The sequence below is a fragment of the Ictidomys tridecemlineatus genome, unplaced genomic scaffold (genome assembly GCF_052094955.1).
Source record: "Ictidomys tridecemlineatus isolate mIctTri1 unplaced genomic scaffold, mIctTri1.hap1 Scaffold_69, whole genome shotgun sequence".
Taxonomy (NCBI): Eukaryota; Metazoa; Chordata; class Mammalia; order Rodentia; family Sciuridae; genus Ictidomys; species Ictidomys tridecemlineatus.
Genome location: NW_027524892.1, coordinates 297,075 through 314,775, shown reverse-complemented (window position 1 = coordinate 314,775; position 17,701 = coordinate 297,075). Strand labels below are relative to the sequence as shown.

Genomic DNA, 17,701 nt, shown 5'->3' with positions numbered 1-17,701 from the left:
TCTAACTCACTTCAATAGGTAATGCAAAGATGTTTTTGTTGGTTTTTTGCAGTACTAGAGGTTGAACCTGGAGCCTTGTGCATGCCAGGGAAGTGCAATCATTGAGCTACATCCCCAGCTCTATTTATAATATTTATTTATTTGTTTGTTTGTTTGTTTGTTTTGGGGAGGGCTGAGAAAGGAGAATTGCAAATTCAAACCCAGCCTCAGCAAAAAGCAAGGCACTAAGCAATTCAATGGGACCCTGTCTCTTTTTATTTTTTTAAATTTTGAGATAGGGTCACCATAAATTGCACAGACTGATCTCAAACTTGGGATCCTCCTTCCTCAGCCTCCCAAGTCACTGGGATCACAGGCATGCACCATGGCACCTAGCTGCAAAGATGTTTTTTAAAATTATGAAATTCAGTTCTGGCTAGGATATAATAAAATTAGCTCCCCTTTACCCTTTATATAACTATATAAATTGTTATATCCCTTCTATAGAATGATTTGGTAGATCTAACAAGCCTTAAAAATTCCTTTATCCATTCATTCCAATTCTAGCAATGTAGCCTAAATAAATGATTCAACTGTTTTTAAAAAGGTAAGTTAAAGATATCTGTCATAGTTATTTAAACAATAAAATGAAGAAATAAAAGGAAACAACACAACTAACATAAATGACAAGAAATTAAGATGATCTAATCTGTTCTAACCAAGACAAATGATATGTAAGTAATATAGGTAACAGAAAATTATGTTTACTAAAACTTTATAAAGCATTTTGAATAGAAGTGGCACAATCAACTTCCTTGAAAAGTTTTTTGTGTCTCCTTTTTTATACCTCCCATTCATACTTTAAACTCTTTTATTATGATTTCTATCAAAATCACTCTTAGAATAATTCTACTAAATGTGCATTCATGAGGTCCTTCTGCTTGCCAAAATTATTCTCAGACTGGGGGGGTGGGGGGGTGGGGGGGTGGGGGGGGTGGGGGGTGTACACATTCAAACTGATTGGTTCAGGCCCTGTGACAAACTGCACAGGGCCCTAGGCTAAATGGCTAGTAGGGTGTTGTCTTAACTATCTCAGGAATCTGGGTGAAACAGAGGAACTCAATCATACCTAATCTTTTACATTTTAATTCAAGCCTTCCAGTTTAGAAACTTTACCTTTTCAATTTGGCGTTAGATATTATTAAAATATTTGGATTCTTTTATTGACCAAATGAAAGGCAAATGATGTCAAAGTATGCAATATTAACCAAATTGGGGAAAGTGGTGGGTTAAATTAATCATAATGTGGCATCCAATAGAATAGGCCAGTTCAATTCAAAAGAGCCTACATGTAAGCAGGGAGCTTCATATTCACATTTCTATCAGCAATCTAATTTCAGTCAAACATCCATTGTTAAATTTAATTGATTTTATTAATGGTAATTTATTGTTTCATAGTTTTATTTCTAACCATTTTGTCTATAGATTTATTATTTTAAAGTTGTGTAAGAATTATCAGCATATGATGCATTACATTTAATTTTTTCAATATATATTTAATAATATTTTAATGTAAGTCAAACTGAAATCTACAAGAAAATAATATTTAAAGTCAACCTGAAATCTACTCATTCCTATATTAGTGGCCTAAGAAACACTGTTTTATGAGATTCCCATGTCATCTTTCCTATCACATTGACTTTGAGACAAATTTGCAGCCCTTCTCTAGCAAATGTTTATGATTTAATGGAATATTTTTATGATTAAACTCACCGTGGTTTTGAATAATATCCTATATTTATTTTATTTTTACCTCATTTTTCTCATATATTACCAACATTTTTTAGATACCTTTATTTTTATTATTTATTTTAAAGAGAGAGAGAGAGGATTTTTTTTAATATTTATTTTTCAGTTTTTGGTGGACACAACATTTAATTTTTTTTATGTGGTGCTGAGGATGAACCCAGGGCCCCGCGCATGCCAGGCGAGCGCATTATCGCTTGAGCCACAACCCCAGCCCTGTTTATTTTTATGTGGTGCTGACGATGGAACCCAGGGCTTCATGCGCGAGAGGCAAGCACTCTACCACTAAGCCACAACCCCAGCCCATTACCAACATTTTTTATGAAACTATATTTTAGGTAACTTGAAGGATGCCCTGAATAAGAATGGGTATGATTGCTTAATTTTAATAATCAGCAAGGGATAATAAACCACGTGAACCAGATGTGATATGGAGTAAAATTTACAATCTCAGGTGACCAAAGACCTGAGATTTGAGATGCAGATACACTCTTACACTCTTCTATAACCATTTTTTTCAGGAATAAGTAGACGTGGATGCTAATATCCGTTAATCCATATTAAAAACTAATAAATTGGCTGGGTTTTTGCTTTCTTCTCCCTTTTCTCGTGGGAAAAATGCTAGTGCCCTCTAGCGTCCAAAATGCACTTTGAGCATTTTGCCCTGCTTGTCAATTATAATCCAATGAAAGATTATTTTAAAAAATAAAATTTCGAACATTGACTCTTGATCATGCTATTATCCTACAAATAGCAATATAAAATACTGTTTTCCCATGTTTTCTAGACTAATAAATACACATACAAAAATGAATCTCTGGAGGAAATGGAATTTTTAAAAAATCCACTGTTTTCTAAGGCTTCACATCTTTAGTGCAGCTACCTTGGAACCCGGATAATCATCTTTTTCATTGTGTTTTAATGCAAATTGTAAATGGGTCTTATTATAGTATATGGTAATAACTGGAATTATAGGTGCATAAAACCCTAAAGATCTCGTTATTGGTTGTGGTGGAAATTATTTACTGAGGCAGGCAGGGTTGCTTTTATACCTGTTGCATCCTTTGCATTCTGGCAGCCCCAAAGCAACCCCATGTTGGCTGGAACACTCTCCTTCCAAAGGCACATTACAATCTACAGACCAACCGGCAGCAGCGGGTAGGGAACCCGCAGAGATGCTGGTCCGGGTGCCTTTACTGCGGACCTGAAAACACGCTTCACAGTGCTCAAGATTGGTACATGGCCGGGCTGCCGCAGCCTCAGCGCGGCCAGCTCCCCGGCCTGCAGGTGGCATTCACGTTCCTCGGCAGCTGGGCTTGGAGAGGAATCCCAGCTGCAAGGAAGCCCCTTCCCCCACCTGGAGGACACGGAGGTCGCCCCAAGTACTGAGCCCCAGCTTCTCTGGGCCCGCCCCTAGGCCCTGGCCCCGCCCAACCCGAGGAATCGGCAGGCGGCGATTGGAGACAGGGGCGGGGCCCCGGGAGGTGGGGCTTGGGAGGGGACAAAAGCTGGGAAGAGGAAAAGCCCTGACCCGTCCACTGGTCCCTGGATCTGTAGAGGTGGTGTCACAGGCTGAAACAGCTGGGCCCAGTGAGGATTGCCTGTGTGTGAGTGTGAGTTTGAGCGTGTGAATAACTGTGGCGCCTCCGGCTGCTCGCCAACGTACCTTCCCCTGCAGGTAACCTCAGGCTTTGAGGGGCGGCCCAGGTCCCTGGCTGCTGTGGGAGGCTTTAATTCATAAAAGGCTGGAATGTGGAAAAGAAAGAAAGCTCGGGTCTTGGCTATGGAGGGAGGAACGTAGCGGCAAGGCCTAAGTTCAAGCAGGGACAAATCCAGGTATTCAGCATGGGAAAGGGAAAAAAGGAAGAAGAGGGTGCTGGAGGTAGGGAAACCTGCTCTTGGGCATGGGAGGAAGAAATTGGGCGCTGAGGAAGTTGGATGCAGTGACAAGTGGAAGACCAGATCTGCATACGGAAAGGAAAATCTTGCTGTAGGAGGTTTCAAGGATGCTTAGAAGACCGTCTTGGATATAATAGGAAGAAAACTTGCGACAGTGGGGAACTGGATGCAAAGAAGGGTGTAAGCTGAGGACTTGGGCGTGGACAGCGAACTCAGGCTGCGAGGGACTGGCAGTGGCACATAGGCTGCGTCCGCCTGGGGGCGCGAGGGGGCGGAGCTCTGGTTTGGATCCGAAGACTGTTCCCTAGGACACCCCGGGGCGCGGTGGGGGTCAGGAAAGCATTCCTCCCTTGAGACGGGATTTCAAGTTCTAGGAGGGCGTTACTCCGGCAGCTCCAAGTGTCTGGGTGTTAAAGGTCCCGGCACCTGATAGGGAACATCAAGAGTGGAAATCTGGAAAGAGGAACCCGACCAGATTCCGTTGGAGCCCTCTTGCACAACGTCCACAGGGACATCTGCAAGCTCACAGCGTCACCCGAGGACGTACAAACCCCTAGGCCAGCTAACAGACTAGGGACCAGGGACACACCCTCGGACGCACCCTCAGATGTGTGCACGTAGAAAGATTTGTACTCCCTCGACCTTTATTTGGAAGGTGGATGTGGACCCAAAGCTGCCCTTTGCTCCTCTGGATACTCAGCACTGTACTTTAAACCAGATAAATCAGGCAGCCTGACTGGTATTAAAAACAGCTAAATCCTCCTGACGTGTGTGTGTGTGTGTGTGTGTGTGTGTGTGTGTGTGTGTGTGTGTGTGTTTGTTTTAAGACTTTCTATTCCCGGTTTTGTTGTGTTTTAGGAGATAAACTGCAGTTGAGTCCACAAAATTGAGAGGAATTGGTGTGACTAGAAGTCCGTTCACTGTAAAGGTGAGAATTCATAATTTCTCTTCTTCTGTACTTTCTTTGATGTGGCCATCCTGCCTTTAATTAGTTTTGAGGGCAAGCTAAGATACTGCAATGGAATGAGTCAAGAATATTTTCAATGATAAATTGAAACCGCTTTAATTCTTTTAGCCTAGCGTCTTCTCTGATCTGCAAGAGACTATATTTGGCCAGCAATTATTGTAGTTCTTAAACATAGCCTTTAAAAAGCAATGGAAAATAATAAAAGAAAAATTAATCAATTAAAAGCAGAATCTTAGACTAGAAATCAGGAAGATATTGGAATCAGGAACTGATTCTTCACACTCACTAATTCAATGTTGATAGCATCCATACTTATCTGATTGAGAAAAATAAACAATAAATCACAAATACACAAAATTAAGGTAAGAGCAATCATCTTTCAAATAAATAGGGAATGTTTAAAATGGTAGCTGTCCTTGTCTACAATCAGGGTTGGATCCCCTACAATCTGATTTCTAAGAAAATAGAAATAATCAGAAGTGACTCGGGATATAGATAATCCAACAGAATAAAGGTCAATGATGGAAATTTTTAAAAGTTATCAAGGAAGCATTCCTGAAGCACACACACACACACACACACACACACACATTCATAACTCCTTATCACTTAGTACCAAATTAAGGACAATTTTGAGTTAATTTTAGTACATTAGTACCAGATGTACCAAAAATACCATGATTTAATAATTGTATTAAAAATGACAATCCTACAGTCCCCTAATCAATCTCAGTACTTAATGAAAATATTATAGATATCATCTTTTAAAGCTAATGAATAAAAAGGCATGCTTATAATCAGCTCTATTATCTAACACTGTTCATCAGATTTTAGCCAAAATAAACTACAAAGGAAGGAAGGAGGGGAGAGAAAAAGGGAATAAAAAAACGGGGGATGGGGGGTGCCAGGAGGGAAGGTGGGCAGAAAGGCAAAGAGCAAGTCTCAGAGATGATGAAACTAAATTATCCGCTTTTCACAAAAGGAAAACTATATTTTCTGGAAAACAATTATCTGAAAAGCTATTATTTGTTGCATATTAGATCCACTAAATTAATAGCTTACCTATGTAGTAGTAATAATTATTTAAAATAAATCCCTTTAGGTAAAGGGAAGCTTGTTCCTATCATAATACAAAAGAATGCATGTAATCTCATTTTAAAATAAGAATAAGCAAAGTGTAAATATATAAGATCTTCATAAGGAAACTGGCCATCATTAGTGATCCTATTATATGTTATACATTCACATTACATATTATATGTCATGTGCTATATGTTTTGTGTTACATTATACCATATATCATAGATTATGCATTATCTGCCAAAGGGATTGGAGATAAAAAGAGAACTGGATGACCAAGAGGAGGCAGATTAAAAACTGCTGAACAAGGCTTTATTGAGATTCACTCCCAGGTGAGACTCTCCATTTCAACAGAGCAGGTCCAGGGGGATTGCACCCAGGCTCAGCTGGACTGGAATTTTATTTGGCTTAGGGCGGGAAGGGAGGGCTTGGAACAAGAAAGGGAGGTTTTTAGAGTCCCTTGTCCTCCTGGGTTTGGTAGGGGGATCTTACTGAGATCTTCGTCCTTCTAGGATTGGTCACGAGACCCCGCTGAGGCACCATCACTGCTTGTCTGTTGGCACCTGATTGTTTGTTCTTTCGAGCACATGGGTTGCTTGCCTGGTGCTTTGTTCCCTCAGGCACCTCAAACCGACCTATCAGGGCCTATGTAATAAACATGTTCTCTAAGAAAATCCAGTAATGTGTCTAAGGTCTATGAGATTGAAAGCAATTCCTACTTTTTGCCATAATTTTCCTATATTCAGTATGCATTACTTGTGCAAATTGACAATGGTTAGCAAGTTTGCATTACTTACCAATAACTTACATATTTCTACATTTTATTCCAGCAATTTTAATTCCACAAATGTATTCTGAAATAGAAATCAAAGCTGTGTACACTGATTTAGCTTCAAAGACATGCCCTGAAGTGTTGTTTATAATATTGAAGCATTGGAAACGACCTAATGTCTAACCATAGGAGGCTCTTTAAAAGAATTTTGATTCACCCTTGGAATGGAATTGCACATACAAGTCATGCATCATTCAACAACAGGGATATATTCCGAGAAAGGCATCTTTGGACAAGTCATTGTGTGAACATTGGGGTATGTTTAACACAGCTTTGATGGCAGAACCTGTACACAGTGAGGCCATATCTCTCTTACACACTTTCTCTCTCTCTCTCTCTCTCTCTCTCTCTCTCACACACACACACACACACACACACACACATACATGCACATGCACACACACACACAGTATCCTGTTTCTCCTAGAGCTATTATGAACAAACAACATGTGATTAAATCAAACCCAAGAGAATATGTTGGGATTGAGAGACACAGTAAGTAGGAGACCTTTAAAGCTGCTGCCAATTCAACACAGCATACTGTTTTACAGTAAATGCTTTTTCATGGGAACACACTCCAAAGTAACAATAAAAGTATAACAGTAGCTTACCCACTCAATATGAGACCCATGGAGTGGCTGTGTGTTTGTATGACTGGCAGCACAGTAGGTGAGATAACACCAGCATCATCTGAGCAGGTGAAAAATGCATTGTTCTCTGATTGAACCATGGTTACAAAGTCACTGGGTAATGGGGACGTTTCAGCTCTATTGTAATCATAGAGAACCACAGTCCTACGTTTTGTCTGTTATTGATATAAAGTAAGTCACCCAGCACATGAGTTTATCTATGGAAATATCACAGCAGACCACTTGGCTTGAAAAATGGTCTTGATACAGTGATCAATAAAACTGTGTTCAGAACACAGTTTTATTGATCACTGTATCAAGACCATTTTTTGTATTGTATTGGAATTGTTATTGCAGAGCTGTTCTTTAAAAAATGAAAAACATACGTAGCAAAGTACAAAGAAATAAACAAGTTGCAATTGATTCTTTGTGTGTGTGCGTGTGTGTGTGTGCATGTGTCTGTGTGTTGTGACACAGTTTCTATTAGATCTATAAGAAATAAACTTTTATAATAAAAGAGTATTATATTCAATTTTTGTAATGATTTTTTTACCATCTGAAAATAAGTAACATCATAAAATTCCCTGAGGTAGTAAAGTTCTGAGTATGTAGTTTTATACATTGGATTCTAGTTTTATATTCTCTATTCCTATGACAACAGGTACATAACAAGAACAGGAAGTGGACAGATATGGCTACTAACACAAGATTTGCCCCCATCAGAACCCAGAACATTCTGGGTTGACAAATCAACCTGCAAACTGGTCAGAAGCATATCAAAGTCATCATTTCCACCTGGGGTCTATGAAACAGGAACTGATATTTTCAAATCAGCATCAAAATGAAATTATAAATTTACAAATTCCAGGGACAGTGATTGTGAAGGAAACTATGAGATATTCTTCATCTGGAACTTCTAAGGGGTGGATTAAACTCAGGAATCTCAAAACCAGAAACATAAAAATATATATTTAATTCCAAAACACCCTACAAAGTCTTTTAAACAGCTATCTCGAATCATGGTACATTCATTCATAGAGCCAATAAATTTTTATTGATCACAGAGTTGAAGTAAGGTATCCTTGATACAAGATAAGGAAATGTGTCTTTAGCCTCAATGAATTTATGATTTAAAGGGAAGCAATAGGCAATGTTTACATAGGATTTTGTCTTCACAAATACATTCATAGACATATCAACAATATGTGCAATGCCCTTCTGCTCATCTGATCTTGTGGAAGTTTCCAAACCACTAAATTCATGGCTCTATTTCAGTCCTCATTTTGCTTGACCCACTAATTACTTCCTACACCCCTTGAAATATTCTTTCATATTTCTCCTATGATATTACATCATTTAGCTTTTCAGGGAGTGATTTCCTGGCTCCTTTCCTCTCCCCATCTTCAGAGCTCTATGCTGGACACCATTGCTCCTTTCAATTCTAAACATCCTTGCCCATCTGTACTATTACCCCCATGTCTGATCCTTCCTAGATCTACCTCTCCAGACTGAGCCTCCTCAGTACTGGAAATTAACCTCTTATTTGATAGTTCCATTATCTCAAAGGCACCCCAGAGTTTGCATATCCAGGGGTAAAATCATCATCTTCCACCTAAGATCTTCTCCATTTTCAACCTCAACAAACAATACCTTCATTTTGAGTCACTCCTCAGAAACCTGAATGGTTCTTGATATCTCCTGCTCCAACTCAATTTGTAATCATCCTTTGATTCCCATCAAGCCAAACTTCTAAATAACTCTCAAAGATAACTCCCATCTCCATTGCAGTTGTTTCTATGAGTACCATGATGATCTCTTACTCGGAGTTAATGCCACTTTTTTTCAATCTATACTCTAAACAACATTCAGCGCTCAGGACCACAGGCAGTTCACACTGACCCTCCAACCCCCCAGCTATGAAGACAACCAGAAAAATCTAGGTGTTCAATTAGCAAACTCAGAGGGGTCTATTGAGGACATAATAAAGCTTACTACTATAATAACCCTTACTTAAAAAGAAAGAAAGAAAGAAAGAAAGAAAAGAAAAAGATATATATATATATATCTGGATCCAACCCTCAAGTATTCTTATTTCTTTGATAAGGGGTACAGTCTGTGCATGGGAATTTTTTTTGCATCTCTTCAGATGATATTAACGTGTGATCAAGTTCAAGAATTATTGACTTATGATAATGCTGAATCTTTTAATTCTCACTGACCTGTCCTTTCTACCATCTCTGTTAGCAACCTGTATGTTTCCTTGAATTTTATGTTTTCTTTTTTTTCTCCTCTGAAGAAAATTCATTAGAAGATAATTTTTTTCATCCTATTCACCTTGATATTTTTTTCTGAGAAGTGTATACAGTGTTATAAAAAGGCAATGTTCTCTAAATTTTTGTAGTTTGATAAAAGAAAGCACTTAGAAATGGATTTCCAGGCCCTAATTTTGGATTTATCAGCAAAAGAGAAAGAAGTAAAAGGCTTTCATCAGATGGGAGCATTGCACACCCAGATCTCCAAATCAGCTTCAGTCAATCTGCAAGGAAAACAAAGGAATGGCTCATGGACAGCAAGCACCAGTATTCATTATCACATTTTAGGCCATGCACACTAGCCTCTCTGTCTGTAATATTTCCATTTCCGTTCAGAACTTTTTAAGGGATAGAAGAGTTTACATTGAGTAAAATTCAATTATGTTGAATCAGCATAATATGAAGCAATGTTTCCTCATTTATAAATCATAGCATATTGAGGGGGAGAAATGTTGTTTTAAAAAAAACCTGCATAAAATATAATTTCTCTGAGCTCTAATGGGAGCCCAAGGTTACATTCCTGGCCCTCCACTAAGATTTTAACGACATTATTTACTCATGTATGCTCTTGGCTGTTTTCTATACTGTGCTTCCCTGAAGATGAAGAAATGTGAAGAAAGTCTTTGAAGACCATCAGGTTATATTAGATGTGCTGTCTTGTGCTGCTGATGGATATCTATAAAGTTACAGTGGCCACGAAGGACTCCTAGTGGTTTCAGCAGACACACAGAGGAGAATTTGACAGGACCCAGAAATAGTTGGTCATATTCAAATAGTCACCTGAATATCAATGGGTAATGTTAAAATTCACAATAGAACAAATTAATACAATAACAAGGGGCACAGAGCTCAGGGAGTTAGGAACTCACCAACAAATGACAGGAGGAACAAAATCTAAGCCTGTCTAGAAATACAGTTCAGTGACGCTGCAGGTGGGGTCTGTGACAGGACAGCCTCTCCAGCACAGCAGGTGCCCCACTTGGGGAGTGGGATCTCAGGAAGAGCAACAGGTGCTCAGACTCCAGGACACACAAAGCCACTCTGTTGAAATAATAAATGAGATACAGCTATGTTCACACAGCCCGGCCTGAATTGGGAACAGACACCTCTCCAGGTAAGGTAAGTCAATACCATAGTTTCAAGTCTACTTGAATAAAATTAGTTCTTTTACTGAAAGTGGCAGTTACCATTGTTCAAAGAAAAAGACTTACTACCTAATGTTTTTTTCCTTGTGGTCTGGAGGCCTCATCCCAAGCAGAATCTTGGGCCATTTATAGACATCACAGCACTGACTCAACTGCAGCCCTGACATGCATTTCATTCTGATCTTCTATTAGAAGCAAACTGCCACTAGACCTGGTTCTTCTAAGCTTCTTCTGAGCTACAGCATGTGGCTCCCAAAGGATGGGTTGAGAAGGATATCTTATCTAGACTCAGCAGCAGAGTGTCCAGTTGTCTAGCAATACCTGCCGTGCTGAAAGGAAGAATAATGGGTTTTCCTTGACTTGCTGTCCTTCAGTATATTCTGTAGACCCTATAATGCCTTTATGGATATTGGGTTTCTGACCCTCCAAGATTATACCATGGATCACTAAGACAGGTATCGATACCCACTGTGCTTCAGCATTCTAATTATTGATGATATGATTACCCTTGTTGTCCTAAAAGAAAAGATCATTTCTCTGAAGAAAACCAAAGGAAAAGATGCCTCCAAAGAATGAAGACAAACTCTCAAGAAGTCTCTCTGTGATTAGGTTACCTGCTCCATGGCAACTACTTAGTTTCCACCTGAACAGCTCATCTCTGTTTTGAGTTCTGCTGCGGGAAGTTGAGTATTTTGAGCAGCTGCTGACATTTCTATATCCAGCTGTCCCTCCGTACAACCCAAATATCTGAGATTTTTTTTTGCTGTGTGAATCATGGAACAGATTTTTGACTTAAATTCTAGATAAATACTGTCTGTAAGGGTCTGGCGGAGCGTCGAAGGAAGAGACCACACAAGAGACTGACTTCATGCAATTGGCATAGGGGATTTATTAATTCAGCATGCTGAGGTTCCAGGCTCACTCAGGAAGATAGAGCAGTCCAGAGCCCAGAGCAGAGGTCAAGCAGAGCTTAAGTACACTTTTTGGAGAGGGCGGGGGGGGGGGCTTTGCATACATCAGAACAAATCATCATGAGGCTCGGGAAAATTGAACAACTTTGAGACATGATTAGTACATTCATTGGTGGGAACAGGCTGGGCAGGGGTGATTGGTCACTTCTAAGCGGGGTACACATTTAAACTGATTGGTTTTGGGGCCTGGATGCTTACGTGCTGAGCTACTTGGAGCCCTTAGCTATTAAACAACCAGGGAATAAATGGAAATATTTACTGGGCAGTTCCAGTATTGTCCTAACAGCTACAGAGATTACAAGTTCCGGGGGTGTAGCAGAGGAATTTTAACAATACCTAGTCTTTTACTTTTTAGCCCAGGCCTTGCAATTTAGAAACTTTACAATGCCCAGTCTTTTACACTTTGACTCAGACTTTTGCAGCTTAGAATCAGCTTAGAAATTTTACCTTTACACTGTCAATTTACCAACCACAACTTTACCAAGCCAGGCAAATAGTATACCTCTAAAAACTAAAGGGATAAGAGGCCATAACATCTTTTTTTTCAGTCTTGGTCTCAAAGGGGCTTGGTCATAGTGAAGTTTGACATCACTGGGAGCCATAACTTAAGTAAGAAGGTGCTCAGAACCCCGAAGGACAGTACTCAGACTCAAGTCCATGCTACCATCCCTGGACTTGCTTGCTGGATCAAACAGATGTTGACATGAATGCTGTGAACTTTCCAAGGCTGAATCTCCTTAATAGAGAGGTGGAGTTGCATTATTTAAAAACTTTTTATCCTAAGATGTTCACACACTTCCTAAAAAGCTATATATAATGAATAGTAAATTATGCTATTTCTTCCCTGCTAAAATGAAAACAATACCAGATTGAGTTTCCAATTGTCTTGTAAATGCAATAACTATCATACAAGTGACAACACTAATTAGTTTCCTGTGGCATGAAACTCCTTGGGCAAAAGTGTGCTCAGATATCATGCATGAGAGAAATAGTTTAAAATCGAATTTAAAAATGGTCTTTATGTATATCTGCAGATGGATCCAGCAATATCTACAAAACATAAATCATTGCAAAAAAATTATGGTTGAATAACATTGAATTTTTTTGTTGTTTTTTTCTAAGAATGTAGTTTAATCAACTAGTCAACATTCACTTGAGATGTGAATACAGAGTCAGACTCACCATAGGTAGTCACAACAAAGGGCCTGGACAGTAGGCAGTTTCAGGTTCAGAGTGTCAACTTGATGTGTCATTTTGGAGTGATCTGCATCATCATCACAGGTAGGAATAACCATGCTGTCCTGTAGCCTGCAGGATAGGAAATTGGAGGTTTGCCACTGTTATGGTTTGGACATGAGGCGTCTCCCAAGGGCTCATGTCTGAGAAAAATGAAAGAATTTTCAGAAGTGAAATGACTCAATTATGAAAACTGTATCATAATCAATGGATTAATCAACTTTAATGGATTAACAGGGTGGCAACTGTGTGCAGGTAGGGTGTGGCTAAAGGGAACAGCTCACTGGAAGAGTAACTTTGGAGTTCCATATTGTCCCTAGTGAGTCCCCCCCACACCCCCACTCCCTGTCTTTCCTATCTGTCATGAACTGAGCTGCTTCCCTCTACCACACCTCTCTGCCATGATGTTCTGCCTCATCCTGGGCCTACAGCTGGCTGACTGACCATGGACTGAACCTCTGAAACTGTGAACCAAAATGAAATTTTCTTCCTCTCATTTGTTCTTGTTATGTCTTTTGGTCACAGCAATGCAAAGCTGACTGAAACAGTCACTGTGGCAATTTTCCTGGGCAAAGCTTGTGATGAGTGACTAGGTTAGGGGCCAGGGTGCCACATGTCCAGTCTTGGAGGCATCCTCCTTTTACAGGTCTTAGATGAGGGGGTTGGATCTGGTGAGGTGGATAAGCTCCTGATTCCTCTGCTCCTGTGATGATTTGGGATTCCCACATGTTCAGGTACTCCTGCTTTGATTTGACAAGTTGACACAAGCAAGTTACATATCAACTTGTGCCTTATGGTTATGCCGGGCAGAGGGTGGTTGTTTATTTGCACAAACAAAGTGTACAGTTGTTCTACCGTGGCACTTACTCTCAAAATGAAATAGCTTATGGCAAACTATGGCAAAACTGCTGTTCTATACATCATGGAGTAACTCAGAAAAGGACATGGCTTCCTCTCTACACTACCCCATCATGGAGTAACTCAGATCAGGACACAACCTGCTCTCTACACAGCCACACAATTAATTTGAAATGCAAAGTTGATGAGATGGCAATCTGGATTGAAAGTTTCAAAATATCCTCGCCTGGTAAAGGATACAAAAACACACAAGACTCCAGGTCCCAGCTGCTGTCTGCCTCTTCATCTTTACTTCTCACCACTATTGACCTGGCTATATCTCAGATTATTCTAGATCCTGCACAGGAACTGCAAATGCACACAGAATGCATTCCACCACTTCAGCTGGTAACCTTCTCTCAGGTGCCTTTCACCATGGAATGTCTCATGGCAACTTTATCATCCTTTAGATGTACATCAGGCCATCTATTCCAGGACGACGTCTCTGATTCCAAAACATATTAACTTCTTTTAATGATGTTTTAAAAAACCCCAGCATTATAAAAACTGATCACAAAGCATAAAATATACTCCTATTTAGTGAGCAATTTAGTGCTTGTTAGTGAATCTACTGGGTTGTGCAACCATCACAGTAATCTAATTTTAGAATATTTCTGGTATCCCCAAAGGAAATTCCTTAGCAGAAATTCTCCACTTCCCTGCCCAAGCCCAATTAACTATTAATCTATTTTTCATGTCTAAAGAATTGTCTTTTTTCAAACATTTCATTTTTTTTTCTGTCTTTCTTTTAGCATGATGTTCTTTAGGCTCATCCGCTATGTGGCACCCATCAGTACTCTGTTCCTTCCTGATGCTGACTACTGTCTCAGTGTATGGACACACCACATTTTGTCTATTCTTTCACTAGTTGATATGTGATTAGGCTTTATACACCTTTTAGTTATTGTGAATATGCTGAAAACTGACATTCTCATATAAGTTCTCAAACACATCTTTATGTAGGCATATGTTTTGATTACTCCTGGGTTGACTCTTGTCTTAAAAGACTTAACATTTTAAGAAACTTCCAGATGGTTTTCCAAAGTGGTTTCACCATTTTTTATTTCCAATAGCAATATATGATTTTAATTATTATATATATATTTCTATTTATATTGTGAGTTGTGTGCTCACAAAAATTATTCAGTGTTCTTCTTTGTAGAAGCTAGACTTCTCACAATGCCTGGAAGCATAATATGGACTCAACTATATTTATGGAGCCAATTACTAAATGATACTCATGGTGCCTAAACAGAACTCACTATACAAAAAAATCTCCATTCTGGACCATAACTTCTCTCACCACTAGCCAAGTTGTTCATACTGTATTATTTGATTAAGCCTGTTAAGGAAAATATTGAGAGTCACTGTCTGATGAGATTTTAAGAAACAGTTATAAAATAGGCATCCTGCTGTCAAGACATTTATTCTGTTATAGCAGAGACCACATATGAATGCAAGAGTTTTAAACTGTGTTCCTTTTAGCAGAGATAGTTCAAGAACTGTGCAAATATTTTATTTGAATTTTATTAAAGTGTAATTAAATTACCTAAAAATAATAATCTTCCCCCTCTAGCATTATATACAGAGGGATAACATACAAAACAGCAAAGTATGGTGCCTCATGTTGTCAGGTTAATTTATTTTATATGACTCTGGGAATAAAGTTTCTTTTGTTAACTCTGTGAGTATCTGCCATGGTTGTATTTTTGTAGAATCTGAGCTACGACATTGTACAAAAACTCTGACTTCTTACAAAAATAGAAATAATTCTAATCTCTCCAAATTACCTCTTTCAGAAGAATCACCCAAAAATCAAGCTTTTCCTGAATTGTGGAAATTCTGAATAAGGCTTGGTTATCAAGAAAAATCTCTGGTGAGCAAGAGCCCTCCACATAGTAGGCATAATCAGTATTTTTGGAACACTGTACTGGCTTTTGTTTAATATCCAAACTTGCACCAACCTGTGGATAGATTTAAATATTAATTCGTAACTAGATAACAAAAAGTCATAAAAGAAGGAAAATGGTGCACACTGACCACAGTCATTTAAAAATCCAGCAATGTTTGCCAATCATGGGACAGCATATATTGCACCAACCAAACTTCCAGAAATATATGCAAACATTTGAAATTTTTTAAAAACATCTTGAAAGAATGGATGGTAGATGTGTAAGAGGCTACCAGTGCTTCCCCTCTTGTGGTCATGCACCTGAATTTTGATTTAACTACGTCCACCAAGAGGAGGAGTCTCTTTCTCAACCCTTGGAACCTGGATTAGTTACATGATGTAGGTTGTCTGACAAATATTAAAAACATCACACACACAGAGTCTGGAAAACAGTTGCTCATTGAGATTTATCCTTTCACTATTTTGAATACCTAGGACCACCATTTAAAGTAAACCGAGCTAGCCTGTTGGACGAGAGATGTGTGCCCACTTGCCAACAACCTGCCACCAGCCATGTAGGTAAGTGAGGTGTTTTTTACTTCTCCAGGCAGTAACTAGACCTCCAGCTGATCACAGCCCAACAAATTCGGTCATATCAACTCAGAAACTTCCCAGCCAGCACACAGGAGGGAGAACTAAAAGGGCAGTTACTGTTAGAGTCTGTGGAGTTCTATAGCATGTTTTCATGCGATATATGACTAAAGTAACACAGGTAAATAGAAACGCCTTTGAAGGGTTTTACCATGTATGTGGCTTTTACCCTGGCCAGGGGTTGGGTGTCTTGTTTGTGCTATGAATTGGGGATAAAGCCATCAGAAAATGGCAGACGAGTGAGTGGAGTTTGGGGAATGCCAGTGTGGCTGCCCGTGGCGGAGAGAGCCCCTAGAAAGAACGGAAGCACTGGAGAAATCCCCAATCCCACCCCAAAATCACCTAAATCACTTGTTGATTTCCACAGGTGAAGAGAAACTCTAAGGATTCCAAGAGGCAAGAACTTTTAAGTTGAAAAAATCTAGCAAACTTTTTATCTCCTGCTGTATCCTGGGGACAGGGTCTTGGGTTCAATCCTGCCAAATTAGAGGCACTTAATAAAATACCTTGGATCTCTATTCAAAAAGGTCAACACTAAGAATAAAACATGCCCTAGGATCAGGGGCACTTGTGATTCAGTGTAGAAGGAACACAGTCCCACACTCCAAAGCTTGAAACCAAGCTCCCATAATATCAGGAAAATCTGCTAGTAACTGAAGAATCTGCCAGGGAAAAACTCATAAACTCATTGCTTTTCAGAAAAAGAGAACTTAGAGCCCCTACAAAATATTATACACAATATCTACCATACAATAAAATTATAGACATTTGAAGAAGCAGAACACTGTGATTCAGAGTCCAAGGAAAATGAAACCAATAGAAAAATACACTAGATGAATCACATGTTGAAACTAGTAGACAAGGACTTTAGTGATTTCAAAAACCATGCATCAAGATTCAATCATAAATTAGAAACCTCCCACTAGTGTGACAGTGGAAAGTAAAATATGAAGGAATTGTTAAACTCAGAAATTATAGTAACAAGGAATGGGCTGGTAGGTGGTGAAGCAAATTCTAAAGAACACAGCAATAGCAGAGGTAGAAGAGTCACCACCCTAGGGCTGAGTTTGAGAGACCAAAGAGGTTGTCTACACTCCAGGGCTGTGATCCAGGCCTTCTTAGTGAGGCTGCGTCATAGTACACTAACAGTGGAGAAGTATGTTAAAGGCCTTCACCAGCAGGACTTCTATGCAGCTCTGGGTTGTAGAGGTAAGCTGTCTGTGGAGTGGTGCCATGACTCAGCTCTCTCTGCAAAGCTAGGTGTGGACCTTCTCAGAAAGGTGCCACTAGTGGCTGGCTGACTCTTGCATGGGCTGCAAGATTCATGCTATCAAAGTCATGTGCATTGTAGGAGCTGGATGTGGCTGATGTCATGCATGCTGTAGTAGCCTGCATGTTGCAGGGCA

At 39.5% G+C, this 17,701-nt stretch overlaps 1 long non-coding RNA gene across 1 annotated transcript; it reads left to right on the top strand.

Moving 5' to 3' along the window:
* Positions 1–3,295: 3,295 nt before the first annotated feature.
* Positions 3,296–6,409, top strand: LOC144374428 (uncharacterized). The gene is made up of 4 exons (XR_013433827.1): positions 3,296–3,463; positions 4,543–4,612; positions 5,957–6,063; positions 6,244–6,409. It is a non-coding gene; the product is annotated as an uncharacterized LOC144374428 (long non-coding RNA).
* Positions 6,410–17,701: the final 11,292 nt, after the last annotated feature.